Source organism: Oenanthe melanoleuca, chromosome 1A (genome assembly GCF_029582105.1).
Source record: "Oenanthe melanoleuca isolate GR-GAL-2019-014 chromosome 1A, OMel1.0, whole genome shotgun sequence".
NCBI lineage: Eukaryota > Metazoa > Chordata > Aves > Passeriformes > Muscicapidae > Oenanthe > Oenanthe melanoleuca.
The window spans coordinates 8,679,007-8,703,910 of NC_079334.1; the positions used below are offsets into that span (position 1 = coordinate 8,679,007).

General features: G+C 45.1%; 1 long non-coding RNA gene across 1 annotated transcript; it reads left to right on the plus strand.

Moving 5' to 3' along the window:
• Window positions 1-22,678, plus strand: LOC130248487 (uncharacterized). Its single transcript, XR_008839634.1, has 3 exons — window positions 1-4,197; window positions 4,503-4,589; window positions 20,386-22,678. It is a non-coding gene; the product is annotated as an uncharacterized LOC130248487 (long non-coding RNA).
• Window positions 22,679-24,904: the final 2,226 nt, after the last annotated feature.

Genomic DNA, 24,904 nt, shown 5'->3' on the forward strand with positions numbered 1-24,904 from the left:
TTGCTACTTGTGACCATACATCATGTAACAAAAACAGGCTTTAAGCAGTCAACAGGCTTGGTGAAGATTCTCTGTGTTTTGAGCTTATCTCAGCCTTATTTATGCCAGTGCCCTGATGTTAATTGGCTTTTATAGTACCAGCTTAATCTTCATAGTGGTAAGTGCCTTCTGATGCAAGGCGTGTTTTGAGTAAATTCGTTTGCTATCTGCAGAGTTCATCTTCACACAATAGCATTTAATGAGATGTGCTTTGTGCTCCAGATACCCAGCTCTGTATTCAGGCATGTGAGAGCAGTTGACTCGGCTGCTTTTTTAAACTGGGCTGCGATTTGTGTAGCTGAGGGGAGTTTGCATGTTGGCGTTCTGTTGACGTGGCAGAAGAATCCTGACCACAGACAGCTCTGCACCTGTGCTGTGTGAGGATCGTGCTGCTTTAGCAAGTCACAGGCTTAAAGTGCCCCAGGGCGAGCGTGTCAACGTTTGAAACTGAGACTGGCACAGATACAAACTTCCCTAAGCTGTCTGCACAAAGCCAGCAGCATCCTTAGAATGAGGGGAGAAACAGCAAGCCCTGAAGAGATTCTTTTGCTGTATTGCTGGCTTAGCCAGCTCCTGGTATTTCATGGACAGGAGGGACAGCAGTGTTTTTGCACTTGGTTTTATGAGAGCAATTTGTGCCAGCCATGCAAAATATGCATAGCTTGGCCAGCAGCACCGGGTTTGCCAAGGGACCAGAGATTTCTATCTTCAAATGCATGTTCTGCTTGCCAGATCATTTCATTAGTTTCAGTCAGCTCTGCCTTACACCTAACTTTAAAAATGCTTCAAATGTTTCTGCCAGCAGGTGAGAAAGGGAAATGGACGCTTTCAGATTTCCACTGGCAGATTTTTCTGCAAGGAAAAGTCCTTCTTGTTTTAATTCTAAGTGTTTATTCTGCATTCACACGTCTGCATGTGTACGAAAGCAAAGGCAGCCATTAATGCCTTGCATCATACTGTATGAGATGCATTTTGGAATGTACTGCATATTGCATGGGACACATGAAATGCATAAACCAGACCTAAGGCCAAGGTACAAAAATACACAGAATAGATTTTGTATATATATTGTGCTTTCAGCCATAAAGCTAAGAATGCTAAAGGCATATCATAGCATCATAGAATGACCTGGGTTGGAAGGGACCTTAAAGGTCATCTCTGTCCAAAGAGGGACACCTTCCACTAGACCAGGTTGCTCAGAGCCCCATCCTTTAATATAGTCAAAACTGGCCAGAGAACTTGATTGTGAGGTGGGATCTGTTTGCATCTTCATTATCCTTCCTGCTTTCAATTGTTTTGAGATATGGCTCCATACCTAGAGTGCTTTTACTGTGGCCTCTCTCCATCCTGGCCCTGCTCCTATGGTAGAATTTGTTTGTGCAACTCCTGACTACATTTCTCCAGAGTCCTGTTGCCTTCTCAAGTGTTTTCAGTGTGCAGGGATCTCCCTTGGGATCAGCACACAACCGTTATATTCAAACCTCTGCTCTCTCTCTTGCTGAAATCATTAGGAAAATTCTCAGCCATTTGTCTCAGTCTGGGAGACAAGTTTGATGTGGTGAGGGCTCATAGCTCAGAGGGGGTTGCCCGAATAAAGCCTAATTTCTCTTTGCTTCATGGGACTGAGGCAAAGGTTTGTGAAGGTCTGAGCCTTGGGAACCATTCTGCATCCCTTGGTGCATGCAATCAGCTGGTGGATAAATTGTCCTGGTGAATAAGTGGGACTGAGGGGCATGGTGGCATCCCTGCTGATTTTGTGTAAAAGTTGTCCAGTTCTTGGTGTGTCTTAGTTTTGGTGGTGTTCTTAGTTATGTTTTGGGGTCACTTAATGAAATCTTTACTGTGAGGCCAAGACAGGGACTGTTCTTCAAATTTTGTGTTGCTAGAAACTAGCAAAAGAAGCTGCTATTTAAGAGGATGTTTTGAGGCTGCTGCCCTCTCCCAGCAGAATGCCCATGTTTGGGGATATTTTATGCCTGAGTCTATCAGCTGGTAAAAGCTCCCCCAGAGTAAGATATAAAAAACTCAGGTTGAAACAAGTTCAGGAGGAGTCACAGACATGCTGAGCCTACGTCAGAAAATTCCTGTGCCCGTGTCTCCCACAACAGGTTGCTCTCCTGACCAGCAGGACACACAGCTGGGCACTGGGAGTCCAGCAGGAGAAAGAGATGTGAGGCAGATCACTGGCAGCACAATCCCAGCGTGGCTTACACAGATCCTCTTGGAAAGGGGTGTCCTGCCTTGGGTGGGATCCAGCAGTGAGTTCCCAGGGGGAATACAGCAGTGAGCTTCCAGGTGGGATATATCAGTGAGTTTCCAGGTGGGATCCAGCAGTGAGTTTCCAGGTGGGATATATCAGTGAGTTTCCAGGTGGGATATATCAGTGATTTTCCAGGTGGGATATATCAGTGAGTTTCTAGGGGGAATCCAGCAGTGAGTTTTCAAGGGGGAATTCAGCAGTGAGTTTCCAGGGGGGGATCCAGCAGTGAGTTTCCATCCAGGTGGAATCCAGCAGTGAGTTTCCATCCAGGTAGAATCCAGCAGTGCGTTCCCAGGTGGGATCCAGCAGTGATTTTCCAGGTGGAATCCAGCAGTGTGTTTCCAGGGGGGATCCAGCAGTGAGTTTCTGGTGAGTTTTGGAATCCCCTGCCTGCAGATCATACCCAAGGTGGGAATGAATTCTGTGGGGAGCAAGGCAGCTCTGTGCAGTTCTTGTGAGCCACGTTTGTCAGTTCTGAAAAGGAAGTGCACATGAAAATGTGTAAAGGAGGAGTGGTGTTTGCTCCCTGGGTTTTCTGTGTTGGCTCTAAGAGAAATACAGAATGCCAACAGGAGCGTGGAAATTGTAATCTTGGGACTCATGTAAATCTTTCTCTAAACACCTCCTGAAAAGCAGTGAAATCCCAAAGTTATCAGTAATGCTTACAGAACTTGTGGAATTTGACTTTTTTTAAGGAGCCTTCAGATTTATTTTGTTTTCACGTGACTGAAATGACACGGTGGCACCCACTGACCTCACCAGGGGTCTGAATCACAGCGATGCTTTCAAAAACCTTACCTCACGCTCTCAGCCCTTGGCACTCCCTGCTCAGAATGCAGATCTGTTTCTTCTGAAGGTAGAGCACATCCCTGTGAAGCCAAGGAGGCACCTGCAGGGACTGTTTCCATAACAACCTCCCGGACTGTTTCTCTCTGTGCTGTGACTGTGGCTACAAGCGAAAGCACTCGCTGGATGTTCTGTGTTCCCGTATCAGCACTTTATCTTTACAGATGTTTGCTTTGCTTGCTGGGGCTGATCCCATCTCCTTGTACTGTGTACAGCTGCCCTGCCCAGCTGCAGGGGGGCAGTCTCCAGCCTTTGGAAGCAGGGAGTGCACACCTGGGGGTTTTGTCTGTCCATCCTCGCACCCAGAGCGCTGGAGAGCGTGTGAAGGACAATCTGAGCACCCAGGGAGCTGAGGGGCAGCCAGCCTGTGACTGTGAGGTCATCCAGGAGCCTGGTGACAAGGAATACAAGCTAAAGCATTGCATTGAAGACCCAGAAATTCCCCTTGCAGCAATCTCACTAGGGAATAGTTTTGCAGTGGAAGAGACTGTTGCTCCGTCTGGATCCCGTGGATGGTTTGATGGTTTGCTCCCCTGATAATTTTCCCACAGGATGTTTTGCACCAAAGCAGGACAGGGCAGAAATCATCTCCTTGGAGGTGGGGAAAGAAGAATTTTACTGAGGACACCAATTTTTTATCCACACAAAGGACTGGAAGCATGAAAGGTGTGAAGACCTGTTCTGTGGTGTTTTACTGGTGGATTCCTGCTCTCACCTCCAAGACAAAATTCCTGTTCTGCTCCTTCTTGGAAAATGTTGGAATTTGGGATTTTTGAGTAATATTCTGTTTGGGCCTTTTGATTCAGCTTTCATGGATAAAAATTCACTGCCACAGCAGCCAGGGGGGGTGAAGGTGACTGGACTTGGTTTGTCTCCTGGGTTCTCTCATTCAGAGGTTCCTATGGGATAAAGAAGAGTAAGTGTAAAGAAAATTCAGGGCAGCAAGAGACAGGGTAAAGACTGAAGTGTCTTCCACACAGTGATGGAAAGAACAACAACCCTAAAAGCAAAGGAACAAACAGCTCCAGCATCTGCTGCTATTGCAGAAATAGGTAAGGTTTCTTTTTGTTCTGGGAAATTAACGACCAAGAGTTTCTTGAAATTAATAAGGAAGGATTTCCTAATTAAGATTTGCAGCCTAAAGGGAGAATCTGGTTCTAGGTGGAGAAAGAAAGATAATTATAAACTACAGAAATGTAGTATGAGCCAGATCCTCACCATCTGCTGATTCAAGCTGGCAAAACTCCTTTTAGTACAACTACCTTGGATTATATTGGGCTCCAGCTTCAATATTCTGCATCAAATCCAAGCATATGTACTTGTTAAACTGCTTGTTTTTGTTTGTTCTTTTCTTGAGGTCCTGTTTACATCAGGGAAAGATCTGCAGGTTACAGCAGGAGTCAACCACAGCTTTCCCAAAAGCTCTCATCTGACTCAAGTCCAAGTAAGTCCTACCAGACTCGGCAGAGCTAAGCTTAACTTTCAGTTTATATCAACAGAAATTAAGAGCAGCAGCATTTCATGCATTTATTTCTCAGTGGTTGGGAAAGATGTGGACAGATTCACAGGGAACTGGAAGATGCAGCCCTGTGAGCACAGGATAGCTCTGTTTTCAAAAGCACAGCCTTGAGCCCTCCATCCTTGCTCTTTGAAGCTTGCACCAGAGACAGATCCCCTTCTGAGGACATTTTCAGCCATGTTATCAGCAGGTTTGCAGCAGAATGCCTGAATTGCAGGCACCTGCTGTAGGCATAAGGAGGGGAGCAGGTGTTGGCAGGATGAAAAGGTTTAATCCCCTGATGAAAGGAGCCAGGGGTGCTGTGTGTCCTTAGCTGCCACCAGACAGTGGCTGAGGAAACTGCCTGCAGCATCAAGGAGCTCTTCTTGCTCAGGCTGGGGTCCTGCACAACACAAGACCCTACCCAGGGAGGTAAATCCAGAAAAATGTTTTTGGGGAAAGCAGGCAGGGACTGTGCTAATTAGCAGTGCAGCATATGCTGTTATTCCATGTACTTTTCCCTCTTTGGATGGGTTTTCTCTTGATCCAGGGAAGTCTGTCTGGGGCTTGTTGGCTGGCACAAAGAGTTTGAATATCATAACAGGGTTTATATTTTGGGAAACTCATAGCTGGGGGTCAGTGTGGGTTTTATGGTCCTACAACATTCACTGGAAATACCCACAGTGTCTGTAATGCCAGTTAATAAGAAATAATTGAGCTTTGCTGTCTAAAACTTCTTAGTCAAAGGAAAGAAAGGATTTGTAGGAGGGAAAGTGCTCATCAGTTTCTGTGTTCACCATAAATACTTATGCTGTGTTGACTATTCACTGGAGATAAGAATCAGGAGAAACGTTTGTCTTCACACAAAATATCATTGAAAATTCATCAAGTGCTTATTTGGCTTCATTTTCACTAAATTAATATAAAGATATTTATTCAGTGGTATAGGATTTTGGAACACCCTTAGTCTAAAAGTGCCATAAGTCACAAACTTATCGACTTAATTACCAAATCTAGCCACTGTTTGTTTAACAAAATGAGGGACCTCATTCTGCTCTCTACCCAAGGTTAGATAAATGTTTCCTTAGGATTATGGATGGCATGACTCCTGATTTAAATGAGTGTGATAGAAGAATCAGGCCCAAAGAAGAGGGCTGTAAGTGCACACCACCAGGCTGGATCTCTTTAGGATGTTGTAGGTGCACATTGGTCCATTCACCTAAAAGGTTGTACACAATTTTACAGCAACAAAAGGTTTAGCTTTTAGAGTACATATTGGTTTATTCTCTTACATTCTCTGGAGGGAAATTACATGGTATTTTACAAGAAAACTGGAACATTACCATCCCTTCTTGCTGCTCCTTGATGCATCTGTTGTTTTCAATTAGCTTGATGGCATCCATTTTCAGAAAGCAGATGCTGCCCTCTTTTACACTGGTGCAATTCTGGAATAACTCCACTGACGTCAGTGAAGTGACTCCAAATTTATCCCTGGTGGAAGCAGAATTGGACCACAGTCCCTTTGTCTGCCCCTCTGCTCTGGAGCTCTGGGGAAGGTGTGCCAGTGCCACAGCACAAGGTGAGGGTGAGTGCCTGCCTGCTGTGCTGTGCTTGGCATTTTTGTGTCCCTGACACCCCCATCACGTGCCTGGCTGGAGCAGGAGCCAGACTGGCCTGGGGCAGGCATGGCCACCAAATTCCTCCTGCTGGATGGAGCTCTGGACTCCTGACCACTCTCCATCCCAGCTTCCTCTTGCCTGGATATGTTTCCCAAGGAGACAGAGTTTTTCAAGCTGAAGAAATGTAGTTGCAGTTCTTAAATGATAGGGTGGCAGAGGTAGATGTGGAGACAGGCTCTGTGCCTCCTACATTTTTTTGCTGATAGGGCTATGTGAAAATCATTGCAGTCCTGGCAGGTTGGCTCTACACCTGCTGGTTTCAAAGCCTCCATTTACAGGGAGTTCTAGGTTGGAAAAAATGGGGTTTTCCTGCTCTAACTCTTCTGAGCTCAGTCCTGCCTTCCCTGAAACTTGGACAGAAATCTTGGTGTAAAATCATCAGTTTGCTGTAAGTGAAAATACCACTGGAGATGGGGCAGATGAGGGTGAGTAGGTGGAATAGTTGTGGAATCATGGAATGGCCAGGGTTAGAAGGGACCTTAAAGACCATCTCATTGCAACCCCCAAGGGACACCTTGATTGCTCACAGCCCCATCCAGTCTGGTCTTGAATATCTCCAGGGATGGGGCAGCCACAGCTGCTCTGGGAAACCTGTGCCAGGGCCTCACCACCCTCACAGGGAACAATTCCTTCCCAATATCCAATCTAACCCTGCTCTGTGTCAGTGTGAACCCACTGCCCCTTGTCCTGTCACTCCAGGCCCTTGTCAAGAGTCTCTCTCCATCTTTCCTGTGGCTCCCTTCAGGCACTGCAAGGCCACACTGAGGTCACCCCAAAGCTTCTCCTCTCCAGGCTGAACAATCCCAATTCCCTCAGCCTTTCCTCCCAGCAGAGCTGCTCCATCCCTCTGATCCCTTGGTGTCCCCCAGCTCCTTGTCCTTCACTCAGCCAGGGTGCCAGTGCCACTAACTGAGCCACCAGGGTAATGCAGCCATAAAAATCCAGGTGCAAGTCTTGGAAAACCTCAGGGCAAGCACCTTCAGTAACACCTGGGAGATGTTAATTCTGCAAGGCCTCATCTGGAATGCTGTGTGCATTGTTGGTGACCTAAATTTGGTCAGGCAGGATGCACAGAAGAAGATCAAGAAGAATGATCAAGAATGGTGGATGGAAAGTGCTTTGCCAGTAGAAGCTGGAAGAGCCTGGCTTTTCTAGGCCAGCAAAAGACTGGCAAGACCTATAGATAGGAAATTACTGGGGGCAAAATAACCAAAAGAGAGGAAAAATATGAGAAATTGTAAGAGCTTCACACATTTATTGTGTCTCCAGATTGTTTGCCATACTGCACGTTTACCTACAAAACACCAAATTCTGGTGATTTTACTGTTAAATACTTGGGGCTTGTGGGTAGGAAGGAGAGCTAGGAGAGGAACTAGGTGAGTCTTGGGAGGTTTTTTTCTCTGTAGGACTGAGGAGAGAGAAGGAAGTCCTAGGAGTGGGGTAGAATGGTGCAGGAGATACCATATCCCTCCAGGAGCTGGTCAGGAGGCAGAGAGCAAATTCACACCCTTAAAAAACCCACAAAATTCTGTTCACTGCTCTTCCCTCAAGCTAGAATGGCTGCTCACCTTGTCCAGTCCTTTCTCCCTCTCCAGCTCTTTGCTGACCTTCCTCTTCCTGAATTTGTGGTCATTCCTCATTGCCCTGAGCTCCCTGGAATCACTGGAATGGTGCATTGCATCCAATGTTGGGGAAAGCCTTGAGCCAGCTCTGCTGCAGCTCAGTTAGAGTACCTGAATTGAGACACCTGCTCTGGTGGAAGGTGTTCCTGCTCCTCTGGCAGGAACAAGGAGATCTTTAAGATCCTTTCCACCACAAGCCAGTCTGTGATTCTGTGGTTTGTTGCAGAAATAAGCAGTGATGCATGGTCTTCAACAACTGCTGCTCACAGAATCATTAAGGTCGGAAAATCAAGATAATCAAGTCCAGCCTTCAGTGGAGTATCACAGTGCCCAGTAAACCATATCATGAAGTGCTGTGTCCACTCATTCTTTGGATAGTTCCAGGGCTGGTGACTCCAGCACTTCCTTGGGCAGTCTTCTAATGCTTAACTGCTCTTGTGGTCATTTTTTTTTTTCCAGATATCCAACCTGAACCTTCCCTGATGTGACTTCAGGCCCTTTCCTGTTTTCCTGTCCCTTGTTCCCTTGCAGAAGGGGCTGACCCCCACCTGGCCACACCCTCCTGGAAGGAAATTTGGGGAGCAGCACTGTTGGGTGTGGGTCAGAGCAGTAGGTCCTGGTGCCCTGAGGAGATGAGCAGAGTGATTTCCTACTGCACACACTGTTCTGACAGACAGAACAAAACTTCACATTTCCTCTCTTAACTCTCTCAAATCGTTTCCCCTTGTGGAGATGAAGATTCCCTTAAACTCAGGAGGCAGAAAAATTATTGACTGAGGTGGGAGCTTCATCCATTCAGCCAGCCCTGTGTCACAGAAGTGCCAGGAAGGAGCTGCCCTTAGGCTTTGTCCTTGAGCATTCCTGCTTTTGATGCTCTTTGCTCACTTCAGTGAGGAGCCCATTGTCTTGCCATTTCCACCTCTGTTTTGGCCAAAAGAGAAAAAAGCTCTTGAGCTTTTCTGCTGTGAGTAGAAAGATGGTGAAGGGTCTAGAGGGGAAGCCACATGAGGAGTGGCTGATGTCACTTGGTCTGTTCAGCTGGAGCAGACTGAGGTCAGAGCTCACAGCAGTTCTGCAACTTCCTCAGGAGGGGAGGAGCAGGGGCAGCTCTGATCCCTGCTCTGTGTGACAGGGACAGGAGCTGGGAATGGCTGGAGCTGGGTCAGGGAGGGTCAGGCTGGATATCAGGAAAGGTTCTTCCCCCAGAGGGTGCTTGGCACTGAACAGGCTCCCCAGGGAATGGTCACAGCCCCAAGGCTGCCAGAGCTCCAGGAGAGCTTGGACAGGAACAGGGTGGGATTGTTGGGGTGTCTGTGCAGGGCCAGGAGCTGGGATGGATGATCCTTGTGGGTCCCTCCCATCTCAGGCTGTTCTATGATTCTGTGATTCAATGAGGAAAAGAAGAAAAGCCAGGCAAGGGACATGTTGTGAATACCCATGCACATCACAAAGCCTGTGAGTGTGAACACCACTCGTGCTCCATCAGTGGCATTGGCAGGATGATGAACACAAAACTGATGGTCCCTAAAATGTCTTAAGGACCTGTCCCAAGCACTTGGCACCATTTGAGTTATGGCAACGAGCCACATGAGAAAGTTGTAGGAGGAAGCCAAGGAGTTTGATTTGAACCATGAACATGGTGTTGCATTTATTTCTGATCTTTACTCACAGGATTATGGAACAGCCCAAGCTGGAAGGGACCCTTAGCAGAGTGTGGCTCTCAGGCTCTGAATTATTCTCATATTTTAGTGTGTCAGAATTAGCACTGTCTGGCACATTCCTCTGAGAGCTGCAGAGAGCCTTTCATGCTTATGACAAAGCAATTGATCTCTGTAGTCTGTCCTTGGAGGTGACTTTCCAAAACGTTTTGGAGAGTATTCACTGCCACATTAGTCTGGGATTTGATGATCTGCAAACATTTCTCTAGGACGTATTTCCCTCAAAAGGTGCCCCTTCCTCAAAATCAACAATATTTGTGAGAGAAGTTTCATTTCAGTTCATTTTGGTACTCTTTATAAAAGGCATGTTTGGAACATTTTGTAACGTGCATGATCCCTTTCTTAATATTCTAAAATTTTTTTTTGCCTTTTTTTTTTTTTTTTAAGAAAATCCATGTAAACAAGGTGAAATACAAAATTTTGCCTTTTTTGTTTGTTTTTTGGGGAGGTTTTCTTTGTTTTTTCTAACTTTGATCTGAAATTAGATATATGACATGGATTTAGGGTTTGTATTTTCCTTTCTTTTGGAAGGGAGGGGATTATCCTGAGTTTAGGGGAGTTTATTTTTAATAAACTTATTTTTTAAAGCAGTGTAGTGGTAGGCATTGGTTGTTCCTGTTCATTGCCAGTGTGGCTCCAGTGTCAGCTCCAACACATCCTTGGATTCAGTTAGGTGACACTGAAATGCTCCAGAAGAGATGGAATGAGCCCAAACCTCATGGGTACCACAGCATGTGTTCCCAGTGACAGAAGGGATGTTCCAGTGCTTTGGCTATGGCTGAGCCAAGCCACTTGTTCTTTTCTGCAGCTGCAACACCTGCCCAGGTGAGAGGGTTTTTTTTGGGTGAGACCAAGCTGCTTTTCCAGTGCTGTCTGACTTGTCAGAACATGTCATTCTGAATTTGAGCACCTTCTGTTCCCACTTAGCTGGTCAGCTTTTAGCATCTTCTTACTCAAAGATTATGTAATAAGAAAAAAATATTTAAAAACTACAAAAACTTGTTACTAAAATTTTCTGAGTGAGTTGAGAATGGAAGGAAAAGGTGCTATTTGCAGGGGACTGTAGCTCCCCCCTTACTTACTCTTTTCCTGGCTCTTCCAAAACCAAACCTGTGCAGATCTGAGAGCTGCCACTAACACTTGGCTAAGGGGATTTCAGAGGAGATGAGCTGGGAGCTCCTTGCACAGTAACCACTAATCAGCATCCCCATAGAAGATGTCTGAATGCACATTGATCAAGCCAGCTGCAGCTGGGAGGGGTTCTGGAGGCTGATGCAGCTTTCCTCTGCATCCTCCATCCCCAATCATGGGAACTGTGTGGAAAAGCCACCCACTGGTACTTCTGGCCCTGGCATTTCTGCTTGTTGTAATTGCATCAAAAGGTGGCATGGGTTTTTTTGTGATAGTTAAGAGACTATTAGGAATGTCTTCCTGACACCTGGATAATGTCAGGCACAGCTGGGGACCTTTTCTCCCTTGGGACATGGTAACAAACAGATGGGCAGTGAGGATGAAAAAATACACAGGAAAATGTTTGTCCCTGTGGACTCATGGAATACTCAAATCCCTGTTTTCCAGACTCAGGCACAAAACACTTGTTTGTGACCCTCCTTTCCCTTGCAGGCTGCCTGATAATTAAAATATTCTGCCTGACAAAGCCCAGAGCTGACTAAACTGCAAGGTGAATTGAAAATTCCTGGAATGCTCACTCCATGGAGAGCTGGCATCACTTTGCACAGCTAGTTCAGAAGAAGAGAATTGAAGCAAGTTCTTCTCTTCTACCCCCTGAATTCCCCTCAGGCACCAAGGTGGTAAAACAGCAAAAGAAAAAGATGCTGGAGGTGGAAGGAGTTCACCATCTCTTTCAGAGGTTTGTGTCAACTCTCCAAGAACGAGGAACTGGTACTTCAGTCAAATCTGCACTTTGGATCTGGCAAGATTGGGGCTTTTTTGTGCAGATTTTCACTGGCATTGTTAGGAACTAATCCTCCTAAACGATTTGGTAGTTTTTCTTCCTTTATGGTCTTTCAGAGGGATATGAGGATATGTAGAATAGCAATTACAGCTCTTCATGGTTTATATTTAGTCATATATTGGTGATTCAGAAGCAAGCATATGTAAAAAGGCCCAGATGAATCCTCTTGCAAATTCCTTCCTGTCCTACAGCACATTAAGGTGCTGAAGCCTTACAAGCAATGCATGAGTCTTACAAAAACCTTGTTTTTGGAGAGGAATCTTGCCAGCTCTTTATCCATCATGATGCATGAAGCTTTTTTTTTTTTTTTTTTTTTTTTTTTTTTTTTTGATGGCTGAAATATTTTAACAACCCTGCTGATACAGAGACTTGGTTTCAGGCAAATAGAGCCAAATTCTCAGCTGGTGTTCATACATCAGCACATTTTTCTTCTGATGCCAACTAGGCAGCATGGTACAGGGTGCTTTAGAAGCCTTTTTTTATCATTTAGGGTTTTTTTGGTCTATTTACCATATCATTGGGAAGCAAGACCTGCTTATCTTGAAAATTCAGTGTTTTGAAGTGTAACTAAAATTCCCATTTGAATATTTTTTGAATTCTGACTGTTGGATGTGCCACAGCACCACTCTGGTCTGTGGACAGACTGATGCTCACAGGCACAGTCTGGGCTGGGATCTGGGATGGATCTAATGTTTCATTTTTCCTCTACCTCAATTCCTCTGACTCTGGAAGAGAAATAACATTTTTCTCTCCTTAGTGTGCAGTTGGGTGTTTATCAGTGGCAAAGTTCTAGGTACACTCATTTGTCTTCAGATAATGCAAATGGCATTTTTTTTCCTGCAGGGAATCCCAAGCAGGTGGTGTGAGGGGCAGGCCTGGGAAATCAGAATTATAGAATTACAGAATGGTTTGGGTTGGAAGGGAACTTACAGATCATCTCATTCCATGGGCAGGGATATTTTCCACTGGACCAGGATGTTCAGAGCCCCATCCAGCCTGGCCTTGGACACTGCCAGGGATGGGGATTGAAGCTAGATGTGCAGCTGGGGCAGCTGCTGACTCTGAGATCTTCAAGATCTGTTCCTGATCTGTTCCTGATTTCACATGGCTGTAACTTCTGTAAAGGGTTTTCACAGCTGGAAACAGGATAAATGGGATGTTGACTCTCTTTACTTGCTTCAGTAATGTTGCTGACTTTAATAATTTTTTAGGAGAGAAGAAATTCTTCCCTGTGAGGGTGGTGAGGCCCTGGCACAGGTTTCCCAGAGCAGCTGTGGCTGCCCCATCCCTGGCACTGTTCCAGGCCAGGCTGGATGGGGCTGTGAGCAACCTGGGATAGTGGAAGTGTCCCTGCCCATGGCAGGGGGTGGAACCAAATGATCTTTAGGATCCCTTCCAACCCAAGTGATTCTCTGAGTATTTCCCTGTGCCCCTACATCCCTTTCTATGCTTTCTGTCAATAATTGGAAACCTCATTACTGGGTCTTCAGGCAACTATAGTGGGAGTATAAATACTTAACTAAGCAGCCATGCACTCAGGAGACATCATAAACTCACACTTCCAGAACTTTGATAGAAGGTGGCATTTAAGAAAATGCCTAAGGAAGGGCATCCCCAGCAGGTCAGGAGTGCTCCTGCCCCTCTGCCCAGCCCTGGAGGCACATCTGGAGAGCTGTGTCCAGCTCTGGGATCAGCAGCACAGCAGGGACAGGGAGCTCCTGGAGCGGGGCCAGCGGAGGCTGCAGAGATGATTTAGGGCCTGGAGCATCTCTGCCAGGGAAAGGCTGAGGGAGCTGGGGCTGCCCAGGCTGGAGAGGAGCCCCAGCTGAGAGGGGCCCTGAGCCCTGGGTGTCCCTGTGTGCAGGGAGGGTCAGAGCAGGGCCCAGCAATGGCACCAGAGCCACGGGCAGGGACTGAGCCCAGGGGGTTCCACCTGCACAGGAGGCACAACTTCTGTCCTGGGCAGTGCCTGAGTCTCCTTCACAGGAGACATGAACTGGCTGCTTGTATTCCCACTGCTGGTTTTGATCACAAAACCCCTAGAGACACTTGGGACAAGGGGAGAGGTAAGGGGTGGAGATGACTTTGGCCACTGCCACAAGCATGGCAGGAATTTCCTTGTCCCCAAGCCCCTTCCCCACATTTCTCAGCAGCAGCTCCATCCTGGCTTGCCAGGGCTGGCTGGAAGCAGAGCAGGCAGCAGGACCATGGCTCTCTTGCTGTCCCAGCAGGCTGTTGTCCTTAGCAAATGCTGTCTTTGCTGCAGAGGGATGTTCCAGACATTGTGGCTCAGTATATGTAGTGGAGGAGGAAGAAGAAGGAAGAGAAAGGTGTGTTCAGGGTTTTTTTTTTTTGTGGGATTTTGTGTGCTGGTTCCCTTTGGATATTTCAAAAAGGCATTTAAGACAGCAGAGAAGTGAAGAGAAGAGAGATGAGGATTTAGTGAGGGCTAGCAATGAGGTTAAAGCTGATAAGGAAGGTTGGATCCAAGTAGAGTAGAACTCTGGTTGCTTCATCTTCTCAGCCACTTTAAGCTGAAAACACTGACCTTTGTGGTCCTTTCTAAAATTTTTAATAAGGACAAGCATATCTTGCTGAATTTTAATTTAAAGTCATTGACTCTGCAGCTCTCCCAAAACATTGCTCTTGAAGGGATATTTTGTGAGCCAAGGGGAAAACCTAAACCCTGTGTCACAGGCTCCTCCAGCACTGGCATGAAGGCTTTGAAATCTGCCCAGCCCAAAATTTAACATCTGTGGTTTGGCTGCATCTTTGGCTGATAAATGGGAAAGGACTGGGAAACTCTGTGGGTGCTGTACCAGCTGAACAAGAGCTGATGTGCCAGATGTGTCTGTGGATGTGAAGGTGTGCTGGATGTAGGCAGGCTCCCCAAACTGTGAGGTTTTGGCAGTGATCTTAAGAAAAATGCAAATGGTGGTGTGGCAAAGATTGCAAAGTAAATCTGGTTTTGTACAGTGCTTTGAAGTGAGTTGGAAGCAATAGCTGGTCATGGAATCAGAGAGTAATTAATACTGGGGAAAGACCCCCAAGATCATCAAGTCCAGCTGTCTGATGCCCACCTTGTTCCCAGACCACATCCAGTCATTCCCTGGACACCTCCAGGGATGGAGATCCCACCCCATTCCCTGGGCAGCCCCTTTTAATGCTTGACAACCCTTTCCATGACAAAATTTCTCCTGATGTCCAACCTGAGCCTCCCCTGGCACAGCTTGGGGCTGTTTGCTCCCATCCTGTCCCTGTTCCCTGGGAGCAGAGCCTGACCCCCCAGCTGTCCCCTCCTGTCAGGAGCTGTGCAGAGCCAGAAGGTTCCCCTGAGCCTCCTTTTCTCCAGGCTGAGCCCCTTTCCAGCTCCCTCAGCTGCTCCTCACAGGACTGCCTCTCCAGACCCTTCCACCCTGATCTCTTAATTAATTAATTAGGGTTTACTGAATGCAATTTCTCAGCAGCAAAACCCGAGAGTTTTTCTGGAGGGTTGGTGTGTAGCTTCTCTTTTCTGGGGGGGGAAGATCACTGAAAGAGAAATGATATTTCTGGGCAAAGACATGGACCAGCATGGGAGATCCTTGGAATTCAACTGGATTCAAAAGAAGCCTGAAAATTCAAAGGAAATTTGAATTGCAGTGGGGAAAAAGTGTGACTTTGGGGTGACTCTGGCTGTTGCTGTGAGGAAGTGGCACCAAGAGGCTGGAGGAGTTTGTGGGATGTCACAGTGCCATCCTGTGGGCCACTGAGGAATGGGACAAGGGACACCTGCAGGGTCCCACTGGTGCCCCCTCAGCAGGATATGGGACAGAATGGGAAGGGTAAAACCTGGAAAACCCCCGGGCTGGGATAAAGGCAGTTTTATAGGGAATTAAGAGCAGTGCACGCTAGCAAAGCAAAATAAGGAATTAATTACCTGCTTGCCAGGGCTTGGCCATCCCCAGGAGAGCACACACCTAAGGGTGACATGACAAACACCATCACCCTGAGCATCCATCCCTTTCCATCTTCCTCCCCCCATCTACACACTGATGATGGTGCTGTAAGGTCTGGAATGTCCCTTTGGTCACTTGGGTCACCTGTCCCAGCTGTGTCTCCTGTCCCCTGCCAGTGTGGCAGTAGGAAACCAGCTGTGTCTGTGTCAGCACAGCCAAAACCATCCCTGAATTATCACCCCCATGTTCAGCACAAGCCCAAAACACAGCCCCTGTGAAGGAAATGAACTCTGCCCCAGCCAAAACCAGCTCACACAAGCAGCACTGTCTGCCTCAACATTTATTAATCCATTTCCTTTTACATAGAGAAATTCAAGATTTTCTGTGTTTTTTTTGTCTCCAGAGCTAGCTTTGAAGGAGCTGCTTTGGTGGCAGCTGAGGACAAGCACTTAGCCTTGGGCTGGATTTAGGGGATGGATGTGGGGCTTGCCACATGGTGCATTTTCTGGAGCAGTTAAACCCAACAATGTCCTTTTAATGTGAGGATGGAACACAAGATGTGCTGGGAAATCAGGATTCCTCCAGGGAGTCCCAGATGGCTCCCAGGGAGAGAAGTGTGAGCTGCATATGGCCAGCACTGTGTGGGGTTAAACTGGGGTTTCACTTGAGGAAGGATGCTGCAGTGTTGGGGATTTCCCTGAATATTTTGATTTGCTCAGTCAAACTAAAACAGCCAATCTCACATGGGGCTGTGCTGGATCTTCCCACTTAGTTTTTCCAGCTGATTTGATGTGTGCTTTGCTACAGAGGAACACTGGAAGGAGTTCATCCCCTCATTAGGAGCAGAGCTGCTCTCTTCACAATCCCACTGCTCTTTTCTGCTTCTCTGCTGTAGGATGGGCACTGTAAATACATTGGAGCTGGTCTGCTCAATCACCTCTCCCTTGTCCTGCACAGTGGGATAGCCTGGCTGCCACAGGGGTCTGTCCTAATGAAAGCCAGGAAAATTTGCTTCAGTGGAGTTACATCCACTCAAAGTAACTTTCCCTACTTTTTAGCCTTACCCAGGGACATTCAAAGCTTGAAATTATTCTCATTTAACTCACTAGAAGTTGCTTCTGTCTGTAGATCTTCTTACTTGCATGTATAGGCTGAATGGGATTGCATCTCTCACCACTGAGGGGGATTCCAAGACCTTGCATGGCAGCAGGAGCAGCAGTTTGGTTTTAAATTTGAATGTGACTCCATGTTTTCAATTCATAAATGTAGAAGGTGTCTGAAATGGGGTTGAAAAGGTGAATTTAGATCCAATTCCAGAGCATAGTCCAATTTTTCATGTCTCAGAAAACTTCACTGAGGAGTGTTGAGCTATTTAATATGAGTATCAGGCTCTCAAAATTAAGGACAATAAAAGATATAGAAATGGGTGCCCAAAATTAACCCCCTGCAACCCTCTACACATAAATGAGGTCCAGCTTGTAGGAAACAAGAGCAGTGTAGTAGGTTTTGTTTCTGTACAAGACCTGCATTCTGCTTTCTGGAACTCAGCCCCTCTAGACTTCAAGCTGAATATCCAATGTCATTCACCACATGGGGAATGCTTGGTTCAGTTTTGTGCTTTAAATAGTATTTAAAAGTAACTAAGCACTAACTGAGTAATGAGTAAGTCATACTCAGGGAGTACTTTGGTATTTTGTTTCTCTTCTGCTTCACATTTGCCTTCATGCCCATTCCTTTTAGGTGCTTTATTGCTTTTGTATTTATAGAGTTATAAAGATAGAAAAATCCTCTTTAGCCCACCTGCCACTCTTCTGGCCCAGTCCAAACCTTTCCTGTTGCTTTCTCAGTGTAAGTAATCATTATTTTGGTGGTGTTTTCCAGCACTGTCATGAATTTGATATGGGATGGTTTCATGCCAGTGTCTCTCTGCTGTGCTGTGCTGGCTAAACCCTGGCTTAGGGGACAGATTTAGAATGTGAGGTTTGCTGGCCACAACTGGTTGGATTTTTCCCAATATTTGCAGTGTTGAATGACTGTTTGTTCTGCTGTAACAGAATGAAACAGCTCAGTTAGGCTTCCTAAGCTGTTTGCAGAGATCTGCTTAAGGCTGCAGTGGTTGATCCCTGCAGATGCTTTGTTTCTAGAACACCTGATGAAAGGCTGTCCACAAAAATTTGGATTTGGGCTTTTCAATTTGCAGGTAATTCAAGACAACTTTTCATTCTAAACTCAAAACCCTGTTTATAAAATTAATTACCTTTTTATTTACTGGGACCATTTCTTTTGCACAACCCTTGCTTTGAACAGGGAAATAACATTACACACCTTAAACATTCAGCACTTCAAGAGGAGTCAAGTTTGCTGCCAGAGAGTTTTCCTAAATGAATATACAAAGCATAAAGGAGCAGGAATCTTCTCCCTGCAGGTCAGGAACAAACTCTAAGAAAGTAAATTTTACTATTTCTAAGCATTTTTAAATTTTTAATATACATGATGGATGAAAGATCCTAGACATCAGATATTGACTATTTAGAGTCTCATCCTCTCCTCTTCCCCAGTGGAACATCTCTACTACCTTTGGGAAAGATCCATGTCATATTCCTAAGTGTAAAACTGAAACTAGAATCAGACCAAACACCACTCTGATTTTTCACTCTGCTGGGAAATCCAGGGATTGGGACAGGTCCAGTTAATGCAGCTGCTGCAGGTATATTTTTGTGCCTCTGAATTGTCTGATGGGGTCTCCAAACAATCTCTGGGATTCAATTATTGCTGCTCTGAATCTCTTGAAAACTGTGAGCTGGCCTCAGCATCACAATTTGTTCATCCTCTGTAATCCCTGGAGTGAAAACTCTCTTCTCCAACATATAAATCCACAGGAAAAAGCTTGACATGAAAGAAAACTCGCTGAGGGAATTTTGCTTTGAAGATCAGCACATATTTAGCCTGGAGAGCAGAGATAGCTCACAATTGTGGTGAACTCAAAGCAAGCAAGTTGTGCATTTGGTTGGTAGACCTGGCTTTTATTTGTCTTGGAAAACTTTTTGAAGAGCAGATGCAAATGGGCATATTTATATTTATATTTATATTTTTATTTTTATTTTTATTTTTATTTTTATTTTTATTTTTATATATATTTATACTTATATTTATATTATTTATATTTATATTATTTATATTTATATTATTTATATTTATATTATTTATATTTATATTTATACTTTATATTTATATCTATATACATATTTATATTAATAGTTATATTTATATTCATATTCGTATTCATATTCATATTTATATTCATATTTATATTTATGTAAGGATGCATATTTATATATTTTTTTGTGCTGGTGACATTTTCTCCTTTCAGAACCTAGGCAGAGCTCATGACAAATCTTGTTCACTTCTTAGGCTTCTCCCATCTCTGATGTTTCTCCCACTTCTTTCTCCTCCTTTGGGCTTTGGCAATGTGACAAACAACCTTCTGGCCCGGGGCTTTCTCACTGCCACACTTTTCACAGCCTGTTCTTTTTCTTTTTCTGGCTACTTGAGTCCTTGCCAAGCAGTAGCAGGAGCTGGGGGACTGCAAAGTGCATGGTTTTCATAGTGGAATAAGTGAAATAAGCTGCTTTCAAACCCCTGCACTGAGTGGGAAAGGGAGCTGTGCTAGAAAATGCTGTGTAAAGACATAAATGGTGCAAACTCCTTGCAGTGCAAGGCTTGAGCTGCTCAGCATTTTGGCAGGCACAAGCTGAACTTCTTTCAGTTTATTACTAGCCCTGCTCCCACAATGAATTCTGGACCTGAGGGTTTTGTTTAGCACTCAGGAGCCCTGAAATGATGGATTTAAGATCATATCCTATCCATGTACCTGTGGTGGGTTAAAACCACTCAGTCACTCTCCACCCTCAGCTGCACAGGGGACAGAAAATATCATTAAAAACTCCTCACACTCTTCCTGTGGTCCAGTGTGGGGTCCCTCCCATGGGAGTCAGTCCTCCAGGAACTTCCCCAGTGTGAGCCTTTCCCATGGGCTGCAGTTCTTCATTTGTTCCAGTCATTTTTTTCTTTCTCCTTCTTTTCTTGTGCAAATTTGTGCAGATACTTTTAATAATTATTAATAGCCCTTTAGGTTTTATGAGTCACCAGCACAGATGCAGCTGGAATGGACTGCACAAAAGTGTGACAATGGAGAAGTCCCTAAAGGAAGAAAAGCTCTTGCAGACCCAACTTTTTTTTTGTTCTGCTGTCTCATAAGTTGCTTCAAATCTAATTTAAAAATAAAATTAAATGAAAATTTTAAATTCACTTGTTTGGTTTGATAGAATTTCCTGCCCCTGGCACAGAGGGAGGGGCTATAAGCCAAATTGTCATTACAGATCTGTCTTTAAAGGACCTAAAATTAGATGCCATGAAAATGGCTCTGGGAATTCCCAAAGTCCCAGTGACAGTAAGAATCAGACCTTGTGTCCCTGTCCTTGAAGAGCAATGCATCCTAACAAACTCTGCAAGCTTCTAATGAACATATTTCATCTCATGCAAGAAGACAGGTGTGCAATTCCCAGGAGCTGCAAGGAAAAATTGGCCCCAAAGCCAATCCCAGTAGGCATCAAGGGAAGCAAAGAAATGTAGCACTTTCCATTTTAGCCAGCTGCAGCTGACAACAGATTGCAAATTCAGCCCCTTCAAATGTTCTCATGAAGAAATGAACCCTTAGGTTGTTGTGGCTTTACTGTGATCCATGTAAAATGACACCTTTTTCTTGTGCATTTATTTTTTTAACACAACATTTTTTGTTTTTCCTTTCTAGGCTGGATTGTGGATGCTGCAAAAGAGGTTTTTGAATCTTCTTCCTGTAAAGTTGGTGGAATTTCTCTCTATGCAGGGGGTGCAAATTTTTGGTCAGGAAACTGTTTTCCTTCTGTGCTTTTGAAGTGGTCAACACTCTTGAAACTAAATGTGAACAGGGACTGGAGGAAGGAATCAGGGAGAATCCCCTACAAGATTCCAATGCCTTTTATTTCTGGGAAAACTAAATAAAGCAAGATTCCACTGCCAGTGGCTGAATAGCAGTGATTTGTGAGCTGTTCCTCAAAAGCCCCAGACGAGCACTGAGTCCTGTGGGAAGCTGGATGGACACAGGACACCTCCAGAAGAGCCTGCTGTTGGAACTTCCTTTTAAGCCTTTTCTCAAGTGGAGAATCCAGACCTGGCAAATGCATAAGGTCAGCCCTTAAAAGAGGAAAGAGCTCTCTTGAGGAAAATCAAAGAAGTGGCTGAAGTCTGTCCATTTGTCTGCCTGTCTTCTTGGCCTTGGATTACTGTGCTTTGCAAAGCTGTGCTTTCATAACTCAGATTAAAAGGTAGATGCCACTACAGCAGTAATCATCCTGTTCATGCCAAATATCTGCTGCCTGAGGGAGGGGCACAAACCAGAGGTGTTTCTCATTCAAACACAAAGCATCTGGCTTTAGCATCTGTACAGTCAGTCGTGAACACGTGAGTCCTTTGCCTGCTGTAATGGAGTTAGTGACTTCTTTTCAGTGGCTGTAGAGAATTTCACTGAAATAGCACAGTTTGTAGTCTGTTGTGTGACTTAGGAGACACAAGAGCCAGACAATTCTGCAGTTGTAATGTAATTGCACGTGGTGCTCCCAGAAAATGCTCTGAAGTCTTCTCCCATTGCCCCATTGTGATAAAAACCTCTGCAGCTTTTCAAGCTCCACAAGTCCTTGCTGTGCTGTGCTGAAAGTGATGGAAAACCCAATTAGCTCTGAAAAGTGAAGGGCAGAGAGGGGTGCTCTGGCCTGGAATTCCCTCCCTTTGGCAGCAGCAAAGGTCAGCCATGCAGCCAAATTTCTGTGACCACGTGTGGCTCCAGCTTGTGTGTGTTGGCAGCTCTCTGCACAGGAGAGTGGGAGGGGGGTAGGAAGAATTGATTCTGGAAAGGGAGAGCCTGGGAGGAAGAGTGGAGTTAAATGTGACAGCTGGGATTTTCAGAAGATAGTTTGATGGATGTTGGGCATCCAGCTTCCCTAGAACTCTTTATCAGGAGCACCCTCTATATCTTCCTGAGTGACTTTTAGCCTGTCTGGCACTTTTCAGTGTCAGTGTGTGAGGGAAAAGATGTAGGAGGCACTGATTTGGCAGCTCGGGGACTGCAATACATCCTTGTGGCTGCTGGCTGAGGGTCTGGCTCTCTGAGGAGCTCCTACAGGTCGTTGAACTGGGCTTAGGGAAACCCTGGGCTGCCAGAGGGAGGCTGCTCCTGGTGCAGCTCTGCTGAGTGGTTGTAGATGTGAGCCTGCAGCCCTTGGGAGGCAAAATGCACTCCACAACCCCAAGGGAACTGCTCTGTCTCTCAGTGCAGGCCAGCTGTGGGAATCCTCTGAGCCCTTTATCCTGGTCTGTGTGTCAAGGCCAGAGCTGCCATGGACCCTTCCTGCAAGGACAATTGTCTTCAGAGTCAGTGTAGGTGCAGGCTACCTTTGGAGAAGTGTGAATATCCTGGGGACATCCATTGGGCAGAAACCTTGGGCCATGCTGTGTGCCCACACCATCGGCAGGGATGCTCTGCTTTTGGTGTGAAACCTTGCTCTGATGCATCATTCCAAGGAAAACAGCTGGAATTTGCAGGCCAGATCATGTGGTGAGATCAGTAATTCTATCTCCCTTGCTGGAGCTGGTTTATACAGGTCAGGTCCAGCATTTCTGAGAAATTGTTCATGGTGGGGGCTTCTTTTGTTTGTTTGTTTGACTGAAAACATGAAGCCTTTCAAATAAAGGGAATTTTTAGCTGGAATATGTCTCCAGGATGTTTGCTGCACTCAGGCTTTGAGAACACAAATTCTCTGCAGAAAATCCCCCCAGACAGTGGGAGATGAGGTTATTGGGCTTGGGAGTGCACCAGGGAGATGGGACTGGAGTGAGCTTGGGACAGCAATCATTGTCATTAGTGCTGGTGCCATAAAATGTGCTTGGCTCAAATCCAGCGTTGCACAGGTGAGAACATGGTGAAACCTTGTAACTCGATATTTGTGCTTGTTCCTACCAGTGTGATCCACTGTTGAATAGGCTAGACATGAATAAAATCAGTATTTTTTAAAGTGTTGTGTGTGGGGGTTTTTTCTGTCAAAATGGCTGGTTGTCCTCATGGACTTTTCTGTGTTGGTATGAAATGTCTGATGTGGAGTTAATACAGCTTTTTAGGACAGTCCATGTCCCCTTGCAGAATTTCACCTTCCTCAGATGTGGATGTGCTTGTCTGCTCCCTGCCACTCACCCAAAGCCCTCCCCATCTCAGTCCTTGAGCCCTGGACACATTTGTGCATTTGAGTAAATCCACATCTTTTGTTTGTTTTATAAAATCTTTTGTTCTCTCAGCTGCCATTTACTTGATCTCTTTCCCTTCTTCATCCAGCCCAGATGACTCTTGGCTCCCCTCCTGGAGGGAAGTTGCTGTCCCAAACCTTATTGCATTAAAGTGAGTGGCACAGATGCCACAGAGGAGCTGTGTTTTGAATCCCATCATTACAGACCCATCACTGCAAGCCTGCAGAAGTGTATGTAGAATTCAGATTATTCACAACTGCCAAAACATTTGATAGGTGGATGTATAATGTCCAGGCAATACCACATAAACCACCTTTTCACCCCCAAAAACTTAATTGATTGGGTTACAATGATGCAAACTCATTGTTTGGGAGAAGGTCTTTAGAGGGTGAATTATGAAGGCATAAGCTGTGCAAGGCTGACCAATTAAGCTGCATTTGCCATAAGGGCCACAGAGTATTAAACTGCATTAATGGCAATCCAGGTATGAAAAAAATGTCAGGAAGAAGGAGCAGCAGGGACGAGTATAAATGTATTAATTTTGAGTACAGCATTCGTATTTTCTGTTGTAATTGGTCTGTTAAAAGGATTTTCCTAGAAGTGAATTAGCAATCCCAGTAGAGAATACAATTTGGAGAGTCATTGAATTAGAAGAAATGAAATCAAAGACAGAGTAGCATCTCTTCTATTAAATAACTGTGTTGCAGACAGATTGAATGCTGACAGTTCATCAGAACTGAGTGACATTCACTCATGACTTTTGAGGGAAATAACAGAATTACTTAAGGCACTCCATGAACTCCATTGTTGCCTGAATTCTGCAGAGTAACAAAGGTGGTTGACTTCCTTGAAAACCTTTAAAACAGTTTCCACAGGTACTGCAGTCTGGTAAATTTAACTTCTGTAGGAAGACAATTAATTGTATAACAAGGAATTGAGTCAATGAATGCCTGATAAATACAAAAAATGTCCTTCATAAAAGTCACCATAATTTCTGTTATGGAAGGTTTTGCTTTAGGACACTGATTTCTTTGGAGGGATAAACAAGCACAGTGGTAAATAGTGAGTCTCTTTGGTTAGGTCAGAAGGTTTTAGAGGGAAATGTCCAGTCATGGGATCAAAAGAGAAGATCCTGGCATGGTCAAAATTGGGAAATAGTGAGCTTGTGGTCATTCTTCAGACTTTAATATTCGTGCAGAAGATTGGCAGAAACAGGAAACTTATGTCTAGACCCAAATCAGTTCAGCTTCTACAGTAAATGGTATAAACTGCTGTTATATAGTTTTCACCCTTTGGAGAGATCTAGATCTGACCTTTCCCAAGCTCTGATGGAATAAAATAACTGTTTCCCAGTCTTTTATTTGCAGATATTCTAAATATTGTTGCTAGGGATGAGAATAGCAGTACAGTAAATGCCAGCTTGCTGACAAGCAATTATTTTTTATTAGTGACCTTTTTGGACTCCTTAAAACTTGTCCACAGAGCCTTAAAGAGTCTTGAACCATAACTTAATGGACATTGGCTACACTGTGTAGAGTCCATCCCTAATTTTCAAATTTATTGCAGGCAGCAGACACCCACTCCTGGAAAAGGAGCAAGTAGTCACAAGAGTGAGAAACCCATGAATTAAGGAAGAGGTGAAGTTCTCAGAGAAATGTGACAACCCTGTGTCTATTTGACTTTGTGACCTGGCCAAATTTGTGTGAAGTGTTGAGGTTCTTGGTGACACCATCAGGTCTGACAGCACACTCCCTTTCTCAAGGGGGAAATGATATTCCATCCCCCAGACCAATCCAAGCCAGTGTGGTGCTGTGTTTGCCTTTGAGTGGAGCAGACAAACTGCCTGGGTATCGATTTTGTGCCCATTAACAGCTCCCCACAGCCCAGGCCACTTCCTGAGCAGTGATTTGCATAGCCTAGGGGAATAATTTCCTTGGTTATTTTTTAGAAAAATTCACCCTTTCCAGTATGTTCTGATACTGTGTTTCAGTGTCCAA